This window comes from Solanum verrucosum, unplaced genomic scaffold, assembly GCF_900185275.1.
Source record: "Solanum verrucosum unplaced genomic scaffold, falcon-dt-bn FXZP01000084.1, whole genome shotgun sequence".
Classification (NCBI taxonomy): Eukaryota; Viridiplantae; Streptophyta; class Magnoliopsida; order Solanales; family Solanaceae; genus Solanum; species Solanum verrucosum.
The window spans coordinates 1,826,715-1,843,097 of record NW_026019846.1 but is presented as its reverse complement, the minus strand read 5'-3'; the positions used below and the strand labels follow the sequence as shown (position 1 = coordinate 1,843,097).

The window sequence follows — 16,383 nt, the reverse complement described above, 5'->3', positions numbered from 1 at the left end:
CAACTATAATCTTGAAATGATCGCAAGTCTTGAGTTTGAAACTTAGGCTAATACAACGTTAGATTTAAAACGAAGACGAACAAGATGATATCAAAACGTCAAGAGGTTTAAGTTAGGCTAGAAGAACAGAGATTCATATCATTCTGAAACAGTAATAAAAATATATAATCATATCATGCTAGACGAGGAAACCACTAAAGCTCAATTTTACAAGTAATTACATAAGAAGTTATGGCTAAGTACAGATGAATTGAGACGCAAATCACAATTCTCAACAAAGGTTCAAACACAACAACATCCTTAGTAGATACACATATTTACTGCAACTGAAGCAAGAAAGGCACTCTCTAAGTTATATTTTAAAAGAGAGTATTAAATTAATTTTCACCAGTGAACGAACATATCAACTAAAAAAAGAATTGATTTAAAAAAAAGATTTTACCTTATGTTAAGCAGCAGACAAGAGCTTTGGTGTCAAAAGATTTCAACTTCGAACTTCCTCGAACTCGAATTCAACACAAAAAATAGAAGGACAAAAAGAGATATAATTTTCAAACTTTAAAGATTCGAAGTGCTACAATTTTACTCTCTTTTTAGTAGTTCTTCGGTCGTGTTTTTTTGGATTCCCTTGGATGAGAACCAAAGTCCTCTTTTTATAGCTGATTGTTTACGGGACAATGCGGCTTGGAGGAAGCTGCCACCACCAGATTCCTATGTGTGTAGTGTCTATGGGGTCAGCACACCAATGAGTCTTAGATTTTGACTCATTTAGCATTTAGTTTTCATAGTTTATTGTCCTCAAATGCCTAATTCATGCTCTAAACTGATGTTAAAGTGTTGATTTGAAGCAATGAAGAAAAAAGAGCAAGGCAAGGACATTATTAGACAAAAAGAAGCGAAAAAGATGAAAAGGTTAAAGATAGCAAAAGCTGAGAATCGTCAAAGCCACTCGACGACTCACCGAGTGGCACTTCAGCTACCTAAAGTTCCAGGCTGCCAGCCCTAGGAAGAATCCAACTTGGTGATGGATTTGGACCTTCGGTGAACCGCCGAATTGATTGGCGACACAAACTTGGGTCGCCTAAAGTCACAGAACCCTGAGGATAAAGAGCCAAGGAAGACCGACGATGGAATGGAGCGATTGGCGCATCGCCGACTTGGTCGGCGATGCTCGACTTACTTCACCTAATGTCCCTGAAAGCCAAAATTTCGGAAACTATAAATTGAATTTCAAAAATGAGAGAAAAGAACTTTTGGAAACGAATTCTAATTTTCTTCTGAGTTTATTGGTTCTCTGAGAATTTTTCTTCATTGTAGAACCTTGTTGAAAGAGTTTTCAAGTATATTTGAAGTTGAGTTTTTGACTTTTGAGGATTTTGTACCATTGTAAAGACTTGGATTGCAATACCCAAATTATGGAGAACGTAATTGGTATTGAATTCTTCCTTTTAATTATGTTGTGTTGCTAAAACCCCAATTCTTGGGGTGTGATCATGTGATTATTTGTCTAATTATCTTATGGGTATTGTTGTTTAATGATTTAAATGTTGTTTTAAAGTGGTTTTAATTGATAGTTGTATGTTGATTTATGAATTGTAGTTGCAAATGCGATTTTAGCTTAGTGTTTTAGGCTTGTTCGAGAGAGAGGTTCTAAAACCAAGGTTATCAATTGATGATTTTAGTGTGTAGGTTGTAGTGGGTTCAGCTCAAGAGAGTGAATCTTAACTCATTCCTACCTATCTAGCTTGAGAGAGTAGATAAATTAAGGTTTTGGGATGTTTATAGTGTTAAGCTTGTCGAGGTTCGAGAGAACTCGCTTGAATCATAATAGTTGTTCAAGTGAAAGCTATTGCATCTATAGTGTATCCTACCCACTGAGATTCAGAAATTTATTAATAAACTTTGATTACCCATATAGTTAAATTAGCCCAAAATTGATCATATCCCCGAGAATCCTCTTTTACTTGTCTACTCCCTTGTTTTCGTGATTATCGTAGTTGCTAATTGACACTTTTAAACCCCCCCCCCCCCTCATCTGATATTCATTGTCAAACCTTTACCTTACTTTGTTTGATTTCGACAATGTCTACTTTTATAATCGATTAGAATCACAAATTCTCCTTCTTAATTGAATTTCGTAATGTACCACTCCCTATGGGTTCAACCCCAGCTCTTCGTTGGGTTTTATACTAGATAACGATCGCTTACACCTAGTATTGGATGAGGTGTAGTTTGAGCGTTTATCACACACCTTCTCCTTCTGTGGAGCAGGTAGGTATATCTTCCTCTCATGTTGTGCCCTCATCTCTTTCTAATATTGATGTTGTTGATTATGTGCCTACCCCCACTCCTATTACCCGTCCCCCTTGACCCAGGCCTTGATATATCAAATGGGTAGTCTTGCCCAATCTGTGATGTCATAGCCGCAAGGATTAAGAAAGACATGCCCGGGCTAATTAATAGGGATATTAAGCAGGTTTTGATTCCTTTCGAGGACATGGTGAATATGTGTGAGGAGATGTTTGAGGACCATAGTGTGAGGTTGGACAACCTCCGCCATAGTAGAGGCCCGAGAGAAGGATGAGGGTAGTTCTGGTGCACTATATGCCATGATGGGTGAGCTTTCTACCTTGCGAGCGGATGTAGACGAGCTTTGTTCTGATGATAATTTGATGCTATGGGGTGAGGCTACCCTACCAAATGCACCAGCCTCTATGCCACCATCAATTCTCAGTAGTGATCCTCCTTCTAGTGTGCAGTCTGAGTTAACTGTGAGTATTGATGATTTTGTTGTTGATACATAAAGGGCTAATGATGATATGGTTGAGTAGATAGATGAGAAGGACTTGAGGAGTGAGGAGGATGAGCATGGGATTGCACAGACACTCATAGAGTTGTAGGAGACTAAGGAAGTGATTGTGCAGGCCATCCTAGAGAGATCCCTTTGGGAGACTTCAACAGTTGGCACTAGTGGAGTCTCTTCAGACTTCTCCACTCCTCATAGTGTTTTGACAGGAACTGATGCCCCAGTTGATACTGCACTGCTGCCTCCAGTGATTTTATTGCAGAGAATTGATGCCCCGGGTAATACTTCCTTGTTGAGACTCCAAATGAGAGTTCTTCACAAGCTTATCTTTTTAGGGGGCCTTTTTACTTTGCCTCACATATTTTATTATCTTTGCATTGAAGACATTGTATATTTATTAGTTTACTTTTGATTATATTAGAGTGTTTCATTTGGTTTAGTGTATCTCTTTTACATTTTTCGTTTTCTCTCAATTTTACAACCCCCCATGAGTTTTGAAAATTGTGAAATACTTGAGTTTTCATTGATAATGATTCAAGGATCAATTATGTTCAATATCAATGTCTAGAATAGTACTCATGATTAGCATGGTGTATAGTGTTGGTGTTGCGAGAATGAAATCGAAGTGGTTGCGCTTTTGAGCGATCTCTTTGAATCTTTGTTGACTAGTTATGTTTTGATGTGAGCCTTACACTGAACATCGCACATACGCTTGTGTGGAATACTAGAATATTCCTTGATACTCTAAATGTCTAAACTTTGGTAAATATAAGGCGTGATCTAGGGTAATAATTCAAAGAGGGAACCCAAATTTCCTTAATTCTTTGTGACTACGTTATGAGGGTGTGCATCCATTTTGACACCACTTGAGCCTAAACCATTTGTTGAATAAATCAAATGAAAACCTCTTGAGCAAAATTGTCCCTACCTTCTCACGAAAAAGCTTTTTGAAGCATTGTTATGCTTGAATAGCCAACATAGGCCAAAAGCCTAAGTTGGGGTGTGGAAAGGAAGAAGGAATAAAAGTCAAATGAAGGGCAAAGAAAAATGAAATGATACTCAACTTTGAAGTTTGTTACAAAAAGAAGAAACCTCTCCTAAAAAAGAGAGAAAAGATCATTGTGATGAAAATTCCTTGAATATGGAAATGAAAAATATGAGTGATGAAATAAAAGATTCCAAATAAAATGAGTGAAAAGTCAAAGTTTGAGTTCTCAAATGAAAAAGAATGAAAAGAACTTGAGAAGGGGTGAAGATGATTGCAACAATTCTTTGAAAATTGAAGTCACCGAGCAAAATTGGTCATGCTTTGACCCTCACCCCCATTACATTGCATGAACTAGGTTGTGTGATGATTGAAAAATATGGCCAAACCTATGGGAAGAAGCTTGCATGTATTTCTATTTTGAGAGAGTAAGAGTTGTATTGATTCCTTATTTCTTGGTTGATTTGCTTTATGAGAGCATAAAATTGTTCTTGATGTGAGAGCAATTGAATGCATTTATTAAAACATGGTCTTGCATTAGAAAATATGTTAAAGTGAGTTTGACCTTGTGTTGAAATCGGCTAGTCATCATTTGAATTTTTTTTATCAAGATTGAGGGTAGCATATTGTTGAGAATAGTCTTGTAATTGAACTTGCATGTTAGCTCTCATTGAATACTATTGTAGACACTCTTATTGGACTAAATGTGTTCTTAATTTACTTGAGGACAAGTAAAAGTTTAAGTTGGGTGTTGATGAGTGGTAAATTTGCACTCATTTGAGGCCTATTTAGCTCAATAATAAGTGTCCTCAATGTCTAATTATATCATATTTTGATAATATTTTGATGATTTGCAGTTATGAAGGCTAATGGACAAGGCAAGGATGAATGTTTGAAAGAATGGTCAAAAATGCAAAAAGAAGTGCAAACTATACATTGATAATCGCCAAACAAGAAAGGTGAATCGCCTAGTGAGCATGACCTCGCTCAAAGTGACAGTGCACAACACTTATGTCTATCAAGACAGGTTGGTGAACTCCAAAAGAAAATGTGACTCGCTAAATGAGAAAGGTGACCTTGCTGACCATCGCCAAAGTGAAAGTACAAGGAAGAAAATTGATGGCTCGAAAGGCAAACTAAGGTGGTACTCGGTGATACGCTGAATGTACCAATTTTACTCAAAATATAATGATATAAAAAGTTCATACATATTTTAATATAATAATATCAAGATTAAACACACATAATATTTCAAAAAACTTTATAACATTAGAATCATGCCTTATGTAATTTCGAAATCAAATCATATAATAAAGATCAAGTGTTACCTTTTCTGAAGATTAATTCACAAAAATAAATTAGCGCAATCAGAAATCACGAACTCAAAACCGCAAAAGTAAACCTTGAACTTCATCTTTGCCTTTTTACCTTTTTTTCAATTTTTTCTTTCTCTTTTGTTGTTGTTCTTCTTTTATTTTTCTTTTTTGTTTTCTCTTTAGGATTGATTTTTTTATTTTCTAACTCTTCCGTTTTTTTTCTACCGTCTCTATTTATTTTTTTTGCGTGCGTGTGTGTGTATTTTTTTTCTTCTTTTGTTGTTCTTTTTTTGTGGGTATCTATATATAGGCATATAGTTTCTAGGAATTAGGAATTGTGTAGGAATGAGAATTTTAGAGTTTGAGAAATTTTTTAATTGCATTTTTTGAGTTGGATTTATAATAGGGGATAAAGTTTTATGGGGTTTGGAATTGATTTTTTTGGGTGAAAGATCTAAATGGATTAAGACTAATTTTTATTTAAAAAATCCACTTTATTCTCTCCTAGTACCGTGTGATTTTCTTTCTCTTTTTTTTATTATTTTTTCTTTGTTTTTATCTTCTTTGTTTACATTTCTTCTTGTTTTTCTTCTTTATTGTTATTTTTTTTTTCTATTTCTTCTTATTCTTTAAAATATAAAATAATTAGACTATAAAAATAGTGAATAATAAAATTTAAACTAAATTAAAATTACTAGCTTATTTATTAAGATATAATTAAGCAACATATCTTTTTGGGGTTCTCTTTCTTTTGAAATTTTTTTAAAAACAAAACTTATCCTTAAATGTGATTTTATTTTTGTAGTTTTCAAATCTTTTAAAATAATTCCCTAGAAGTAAATTTTAAAATAATTAAATTCTAAACCTACAAGAAATAATTTAAAATGGTGTAAAGTCTTCGAATTCGATTAAAAATTAGATGTCCGATCACAACCACAATATTTCTCTCTCTTCTGTTTTTTAGAACACATAAATTCCTCATATTCCAATGCTTATTGAAAGTAATACAAAGAATATGATGATGGTTGAGACAAAAATATATTCTTCTAGCGTTCTTCGAGAGAACTTTGTATAGCGTATTATTATACTACTTGTTCAATCCTTAATTGTACTTTGATAGGATCTTGTGTGGAGAAATCAATCCAAGGGATTTGATCCTCGTAAAGATACGAATATACTTTCCATGAACAAGGTTTGAGCATTTGCTGGTTTTCCTGCCTTTATGTCTTTCCTTAATTGACATTTCTTTCTTTTACTTGACTCATGATTGATCGACAAAACAACTCTTGTTCGTTGATCACGGTTACTGTTTTTTTCGATTAGTGTGAGATCTTCATTGTACTTTGTAAAATGGTAGTAGATTGTCCTAATTTATTGTTTATGAAAGTAATAACTTATTGTCTTCCTTACGTTGCACGCCGAAGTCTTTTTCATTAATTGTCACGATCTGATTTCATGAGTCATAATGACACCTATTATAATCCACCAGTAAGTAAGTCAATCTTTGACCCAAAACAACAAATAATGGATACAAGGGTAGAACATTTGAGGAATCAGCAATTTAATATATATATATATATAAAGATCTCTCCCAGAACCTGGAAGTCAGTAGTATAAAATTGTTCTAAATAAAAAAGAGTACAAGTCCCAAAAGTGGATCAAAATACAAGCTTGTCTCAAAAAGCAAAAGACTAGCTATACAAAATACAAGAAGCAAACGACTACCCATACAAAATACAAAAGGAGACAGGTAAGTCCAGGATGCCATGTGCTTACCCTCGCCTCCAATAACCCGTTGCAACAAGCTCAAACGATCACCCTGGTATCTGGTACCAGGATTTGCATCACGAAATAGATGTAGAGTGTAACATGAGTATCAAAACAACATGTACTCAGTAGGCATCAAAGGCCGACTGAGTAAGAAAGGTACAAACGATATGAAAGATAGAATCTAGACACACACGGAGGTCAAAACGGATTTTAAAGAAAAGCACATGAGCATACTAAAAAAATAAAGAACGAAGTACAGCTAAACTAAACCTAACTTGATCTCCTATAAGCCCAGAAGATACATTTGGGTGCAAGTTTAAGTAAAACTCAAAGTACAGCGAGTCCACATCCAAGAAGGGTAAGTCGGGCTTCCAACCACACGTAACAGACTCTAAGCGCAGGCACCCAAATAAGGGGCCGCCCACTCGTAAACTCCCAGGAGAACCCGCCTAGCTCGCAAGATTAAATCTGGGGGCCGCCCAACCAGACAGTAAAATTCCAGCGTCACCTGCCTAGCTAGCAAAAGTGAACCCCGGGGCATCAACAAGACCATTCGTGTAGCTAGAAGGTAAGCTCACATAGGCACCCGTCTGACTAGCAAGAGTGAACTCGGGGGCATCAACAAAACCATCAAAGAACCTTATATCAACCATCAACAATACCACTATGGAACGACGTCCACTCCCAAGTAAACGGTATAATGTTTCAAGCTCAAACCAACTCCAATCCTAAGTTGCATAGCCAAGCGTGTAGCCTCAACTATCACAATAGGGTCGTAGAAGAGGGAGAGTGGATCGAAGGTCTCCAAAGCAGGGAAAACACCTAAACTAAGGCTAATTCTATCATACTCAAGTCTGGTACACACTCTACAAGGAACTAAGCCATTTGAATCAATGTCAAAGAAGAAACAAGGCCTTAAGCCTAAAAATATTGAAAGTCTATGGAAAGCACTATTCTAAGCCTAGGCTGAGGCCAATCATGCTCAATTATACAACAATAACAACATACAAGCCACACCACAAGATAAGGATGATCATATAAAACCAACTAGCATGGTTCTAATCCCAAGAATACCGAATCAAGCCTAAAACATGGATTCTAAGCAATGTAGTATGAATACTAGGTACCCGCCCCCAATTTACTCAATTCAATCATGAATTTACACATTCAGGCTCAGTCTAGGAGAAGGAAAGTTGTAGCATATCTTTAAGCCGACCACACGCGCTCCAAAATCATGTCTCTAGATATTTTTATTTTTGTACGGCCTCAGAACGCTGCTACACTATCAAAATAGGATCATAAAATTAATATGGTCGTTTAGAGACCAAAACACATAAAATGGAGACGGATCAATTTTGGAGTCAAAATGAAAATTGTGGGACCTTCGTCAGAATTTCTGAAAACAACTCCATAAAAAGGTCCAATACAGTACCCCCAAACTTGTGTTCCAAAATGGAACACAATTCAGAGCTGCAAATAGTGGGTAAAAATACATGAAAATAATTCACTTCTACAGGACAATAAAGAAGCAATGCATTCCCAAAAACACAAGAAATGCCTCAAAAGGATGTCCCTCAACAACTTTGGATCACTCATACACGTAGTCACAACTTCCGTAAGCCCACAGGTCTTTGAATCACTCAAATCGGAGCTCTAACAGAGCAGAAATTGCAATTATAATATTCCAACTCGAGTTGGTCGCGTATGGTCTTTAAATAAAAGACTAGATAAAATAACCCATCACGATCGCGAAGGCTAAGGCCCATGATTGTGACCGACCCAAAAATTAGGCATCGCAAATGTGGAGCAATCTCCCACGAACACGGAGGGTCAACAAGTCTGACCCTCGCAAATGTGGCGGGCTCCTCGCGAAAGTGAATTCCTGGACAGGTGGGCTTTGCAAACGTGACTCCAACGCTTGCGTACGCGAAGGGCATTTCTAGGTTGCACTAACTGATGCACATCAGCTGGTTTTGGCAACTATTAAATTTCTGATAGGACAGAGGCGTATCTATAGCCACCCCAAGGTGTCCAACTAGACATCTTTCGTTGGAAAATTACGTTGTATATATATGTCAAATTCTACATTTTAAGGATTTATATTTAAAGTTGGAAACCCTTTACAAAAGTTATACCTTTAGCGTACTAGTAATGGGTGTCCATTTGAATGAAGGAGTTCTAGGTACAAACCCCAAATAGCACAATATTTTTTTTATTTTGACAACCACACACTATTATTCTTGGACAGCCTTAATAAATTTTTTGGCTCCGTCATTAGTATTCGAAATACGTTCGGAACCCCGTACACGCAAGTGAGATATGCTACCATACCAAATTCAATATTCTGGACTCAATGGAGAAGTCTGAACTTCCAACCGAGGTAATCTGATAAAAAGTGAGTTTCACGCCCAAACTTTATTGTAAGCAAAAATTCACAAGGAGGCTCAAAATTAGCCGAGGAGCCCCGAAATCCACACGAAGGGTCATTCTAGACCAAATTCGACATTTCGCAGCAAAACGCTAAAGAAAAATTTATCTGGCCACGTTTACCAAGAATGTTGATCAAGGTCAAATTTAGGACAAAATGTAAAGTTAAAGCACCGAATTGCACAAACTCAAATCGAAATTCGCAGGAGCCATGTCGATCATGTTGCTAGCCAAAATGACCTTTTCGGAGCTGATGAAACTGTCAGAATTAGATTTTGAGTTCGTGAACTTGAACTTTTGATCGAAACCAACCGTTCAAGGTTCAAAAGCTCCAAAACACAGAAATTCGCATAAAATCAAACGGACGACCAGGTGACCGAACTGTCAGTCTCAGCAAGTCATAAATGACTTGGGTTCGCTATAGGAATGCTCTAAACAAAGAACGGAAGGCATTAACAAAGAAATGACATGTAGGGTCATTACACTAATACTCATTTTTAGGTCACATGTTTTCGGAGGGTCATTTGTTAGAGCGTATTAAAAATAATAATGTATGTTAGAGGAGCTTTGTTATTATTAATACATTATTTGATACACTTTCTTTAATCTTTGTGCATTATATAGTTATACATTCTACTATGTATTGAAATGTGTATTATTAATACCATGAATTTTCATGTGTTAGTAATACAAATGATTTCATTACATGCATTAGATTGATTATTGACATAACTATCATCAAATCCCTCACAAGATACTTTCCATTTCACAAAGATAAAGAGTGTAAGGAGTGTTTTTGTTATCAAACATTTTTTATAGAAGTTATGCAATGCATTTCATTTTTAATTCATCAAACTAAACACTGCATAAGAAATTATTTTAGTATAACTAATGCAAACAATAATAGTACATGCATTACTAATACACTTTATTCGACATTATTCTTATACTCCGTACCAAACATTCGATAGTCCACTTAGTCACCACCTTTTGTGAAGAGACACTTGAACCTTTTTTTTTTACTAAAAATAGGGGTAGGGAAAGGGAATGAATTATAAAGTGGAAAATCAAATTCTCATCAATAAAGTGAAAATTTAGATAAAGAATCCACTAAGATAGATAACATGTATTTCATGTGAAGTGATGCATTCAAGATTCCGTCTATGAACGTCTACTTATAACTTACTCTTGGTTTTGGAAAAACAAAATTACTGGGATAATTTCAGAGACCTCCCTCGGATTTCACTCTATAACACTCACTTTCCCTGTGGTTTACGAGATTACGCCTACCTCTCTTATTTTAATTTTTTTGTTACCATTCTTTAAATTTATTTAGAATTAATATAAATTAGATTTGACAAATTTGTCCCTCTTTAAACTAATTTCTTCATATTAATAAAAATGATTTATTTAATAAATATTTTAAAAATAAATCAATATGAAGAAATGTGTATCTTTGTTTGGTAAAAAGGACGCGCGTGTGTATATATATATATATATTAGTAACTACATAATTATAAAATGAATTTACCTTTATGGTATTTAGAAGAAAAAACCTCAATAACAATAATAAAGGTAATTAGTAAATTAAATAGAGACTTAAAAGAAAAAGTCATACAAATTATTGTACAACAAATAGCTCATGAAGAATTCGAAATGTCTCAATCTAGAATGGATAAAAGAAAATTTACAAAAATCATATGGTGAAAATCCCTTAGAAAAATGGAAAAAGAATCAAGAAAGAGCCAATTTAACTCTTAAAGACCCCACTGTCATCATCAGAGCAAGACCAATGCTCTACAATGAAGAAGACAAAATTGAGTTTAAAACTCAAATCAAAGAATATATATTATAATATTAATTTATTTGTGTTTATTATTTATTTTTAAAGTATTTATTAAATAAGTCATGTTTTTAATAATTTAAATCAATATCAAGAAATTAAAATAAAGAAGGGCAAATTTGTCAAGCCATAATTTATTTATATTAATAGGTTTAAAGAACGGTTACAAGAAAATTAAAATAAGGGAGGTAGACATAATATCGTAAACTACAGAGGAGGTGAGTGTTATAGAACGAAACCTAAAGGGAGGTCTCCCAATTATTTTTCTTACTGCCTAAAATCTAACAAGAGTCTATTGGGATTCATAAAATACAATTATCCCTAATAATTAGCCATGGTTAGTGTACCAATTCTCACTAGTAATGTCTCTCTCAAAAACACATAGTTAAGAGATAAATATCATTAACGTTGGTAACCTATAATTAGTAACAAGTGATTATTTTATGATTTATCATCCAAAGAGGGTGCTATCTTCAAAGTTTGTGTGCATATATAAAATTCACTTTATTATTATTTGTAATAAGAAAATGTGTGGTTGATCAACCAAAGAAGGAGCTCTTCTATTCTTGTATTTGGTGATCAGCTTCCCAATTTTTTACATAAAACTATAATGGCATCTATAACCAATCGAGATATTTACTGTGTCTAATTATGTAACAATCACAAAGAGTCATCGCATGTGATGTGCAATTAATTGTAGTCACTAGTCAGCATTCAAATTTAGGAATATTAAAGTAACTCTTCTCCCAGCTACTAGCTATCTGTCACCATACAAAATTTAGGAATTGTAGACCTTTTTTTATAGTTTAAAATAAGTGATTTTTTCTAAAATTTAAAGAAAATTGATGAGACTCTTTTTTTTTTCCTACTTATTCTTTTTTTTTTATTGAGGTTCTTAACTATTTTAAATTTTTTAGGAGAATAGTTTAAGAATAATCAAAAGGATAATGGTAAAAAATTAACTTTTAGTTATGTCCTAAAATCTTTTTCTTAAGGGGTGTGTTTCCTAGCGGAAGTACTTCCTCCGTTTCAATTTGTTTGACATATTTTGACTTGATACTGAATTTAAGAAAGTAAAGAAACTTTTTAATTTTATGGTTTAAAATTAAAGATATGTCAATCATATCAAAATGCATTTTAATCTTGTGATCTTAAATATGTCATGTAAAAGTTAGAATTAGAGAAATTGTTAAATAGAGAAATAGCCATTCTTTTTAAATAGAGAAAAAAAATCAAGCAATTAAAACAAAGAGATTAGTACATCAGTGCGCAACACAGTAAAGCTCTAATATTTTTTCTTTGGTGTTTATTAACATCGACTAAATAAAAGTGATATTTTTTTCATCAAATTTGTCCATTAATTGTTATGATATTTTTTTCATCAAATTTGTCCATTAATTGTTACTCCACTTAGCCATATTATTTATCCATTTTTCTCTTTAAATATCCCTTAAGAAATTATAAACAAAAAGAGCATTTTCACTAATTTACCTTCAACTATTTTTAGTAAAAGTAAAATTGACAGGTTAGAAAAGTGGGAAGTACTAATTGCAAAAGTGTGTGTTCTATCTTCTAATTCTTCTAATGCCTTTACTCCCAGTTCATCTGGAGCATTCAAATTATGTGGACCAGACTCAATAGTATAATTGTCACCTTAGATTAGAAGCGACAAAAAAAGGATCAAATCAAATACGAGTTGATCGAAAAAAACTAGATAAAAATAAAGGAAATATTTAATTTGGCTCAAATTTAAGCAGATAAAAACAAGTTACTCAATGGATACTTATATTATCATAGGGACTAGGGATCCTGTTAAATGCTTAAAAAACAAAAAATAAATTATCCCACTCCACTCTAGGACTGTTCAAAATCAAAACGAAATCGATAATTCGAACTTAAATTTTTTTATTGATTTAGTAGTTTCGTTAATGATTTAATTTTTTTTATTATCGGGTTATCATTTTTTAACGGTTTGAAGTTTTTTCTTAACATGTTAATCGATAATCCGATAGCAAATTAATAATTATATTTATACTATTTGATGTATAAAGTCATTGACTTAGAGCTTAGTTTCATACTTTTATTTTTTGTTGTCTCAAAATCTTAGTTATTCTACAATGTGTCAATGTTTGTTTTTGCCTAAGATGCAATCTGTCAACTATGTGCATGATTCATTTGTTTTGTCACCATGTTTTTAAGTGATTTTTTTGATGATATTTTTGTGTTTAATCTTAACAGTTTAACTGATAATTGGACTGATAACGATCAATAACCGATAAACCAATAACCGTTAAGCCAATATCTTAATGGTTCTATAACGATTTAACATAATCTACAAATTGATAACTAATAAGTCAGATCGATAAATTTCAAATACAAAAACTGAACCGATTGATACACAGCTGAACCCTTAACCCCACAAATTTATTTATTTTTAAGAAAATTTATTTTTTTATCAGTCCCAACCCAGCCCGGCAGCCCCTGTACCCTGCCAGCCCACCTTCTCCCCACACCCCCAACCCTTAATTTTATTTTATTTTTATTATCCCCAACCCCGACCCTGACCCCAACCACCCCGAGCCACACCCTCCCCCTCACGACCCCACCCCAACAAAAAAAAAGAAATAATATTTCAGATGATCACTCGACTATGAATTTTTTCACAGAAAGCCACTCAACTTTGATTTTTAACTCAAAAGTCATTCAATTATGTGTTTTTTTCACATAAAGTCTCAACTTTGATTTTTTTAACTCAAAAGACACTCAACTCTGAGCTTTTTTCATAGAAATTCACTCAACTATAAGTGTTTTACTTACAAAGTCACTCAATCTATTTAATTAATTTTTTAATAAAATTTGTTGACATGAACTTTTTATTTAAACCTAAAATTTTAAAAAATAAAAAGATATCATTTTATTTAAAGATACCGTTTAAATTATTTAATGATATCGTTTAAATTAGTACGTATCCAGTTTCAATAAGTAACTCATATGTACACTGTTCCAGTTTCTTTCTATTTTTTATTACAACCTAAACAATTTGAAATTAATGAGAGACGTATGGGCTACTAATTTAAACGGTATCTTTAAATAATTTAAATAAAAAAGATAACATTTAAAGAGCTAATTTGTTATCTTATTTAATTATTTAATAATTTAAATAATATCTTTTTTATTTTTTAAAAATTGTAGTTTTAAATAAAAATTTCATGTTAATAAATTTTATTGAAAACATCAATTAAATAATATGTATTTTTTTAAAAAAAATTCAAAACTTTTAATTTTTTTTATCAGCCCCTATCACTCCCCCCGGCCCCCCCGCGCGCGATAGCCCCAATTTTTTTTTTAATAATACCTCCTTTCCCATACCACCTAGCTACGGTCCAAAAAAACTATTAATGTAGTTTTTCTTTCTTTTATGAATAAACTTCTGTTACCCATTAAACTATCCATTTTTAAATTAATAATATAGATTTTATTCATTTTTAGTCCATCTTAAATAGGTTATCATTCATGTTAAGATTTTGCCTTAATTTTCTTACCTTATTTTAAGTTTATTTTTTTCTAAAGGAAAAGACAATATCATCCATAATTTAGTCGTTTAAGGGTTTAGTTTATAGGGAGATTTATTCTCTCATCAGTTTTAATATTTTTTTATATTAGTTTTCATTATTAACATTATGTTTTTAGTATAAGTTTTTGTCATCTAATTTATTATCATATGAGTTGCAATTGTAAGCTTCCGTATGATGCCCTAATAACTTTCGAACCCAACAAGTGCTATCAGAGCACATAATTCAATGATCCAATGGTTGAACAAGATTGAAGACATGTTCAAGTGGTTTCAAATCAATTTGGAATCAACTTGATGATAATGCAGATTTTTGTGATACTACATGTGGAGAAAATTTTCAAATCAATTTTCAACTCATAGTCATTCTTTAGAGCATGAGCTCCAACTTTCAACCCCTTCAAACTTTAATGTTCGGGCTCCACTTTTAACTCATGTATCTTTACTTTTAACACATGCGCTTCACTTTTAACTCATACATCTTACTTTAAACTAACGCATGAACTCTTCTTTCAACTCATGCTATTACTTTTAACGCATGAACTCCACTTTTAACCCTGCTAATAACTTTTAACACATGACTCCAATTTTTAACCCATATCAATTTTTAAATCATGATAAGCAACAGTGATACATGAAAAATTTGTGAAGAACAAGATTATCAAGCATATGAAGAAGGCGGATCAAGGTTTGTCAAGAAAATCCAGCAAAAAGGGGAGATTTGTTAGGGTTTCGCCCTGATTTTCTTACCTTATTTGAAGTTTATTTTTTTCCTCAAAGAAAAGACAATAACATCCACAATGTAGACGTTTAATAATTTAGTTTATGGGGAGATTTATTCTCTCATCAGTTTTAATATTTTTCTTTTATATTAGTTTTCATATAATAATATTATGTTTTTAGTATAAGTTTTTTGTCATCTAATTTATTATTATATGATTTACAATTGTAATCTTCCGCATGACGGCCTAATCAGTTTCTAACCCAACAATTCATTTAAGATGGACTAATTTTAATAGGTATCCATCCATATAGATTATTAATTCTGTCACCCCTATTCCTGGATGTTGAGATAGCATGACTAGCTTAGAAAACTACAAACAAACAATTCATTTATATTTTCCTTGATATTGCTTTTGCAGCTGCTATATATCTACCATGCATGGAATAAGAGAAATGCAAGAAGATTTCAACAAAAGAGAATAAATAATAAAGGAGGATAGAGTTAGAGATATAGTTGGAATGTTACTGATAGTTGGCCAAAAATGTTAATGGAGAGGAGTATTAATTAGACACTCTGAATATAGTTCCCCATGTTAGAGTACAATGCGCCGGAAGTATAAATATTTCTAGTTAGTTGATTATAAGATCTGACCAACAAAAATAGTAACTTCACTTATCTAAAATAAGAAGAAAAAATCAATGTCTGGTTAATTTTGTGAAATACCACCACTTTTGAAATGAAATAAAAAGATAAAAACATCATTTATTTTAAAATGGAGGTAGTATAACTTATATTTTTAAGTAAAATAATAGAAAGTTCGAGAAGATTGGTAAATAGAGAAGAATGACGACAAGAAATAGTTACGTTTTTTTTTTTAATTAATGAAATAAAAGTTTGTCACCTAATATACCAAACATAGAGTGTTCTCAATTGAAGCGTCT

At 32.9% G+C, this 16,383-nt stretch overlaps 1 protein-coding gene across 2 annotated transcripts in view; it reads right to left on the bottom strand.

Moving 5' to 3' along the window:
- The window catches only part of LOC125816838 (chromatin remodeling protein EBS-like), a 950,056-nt gene that overhangs the window by 335,089 nt on the left and 598,584 nt on the right, over window positions 1-16,383 (bottom strand). The window lies entirely within an intron of this gene.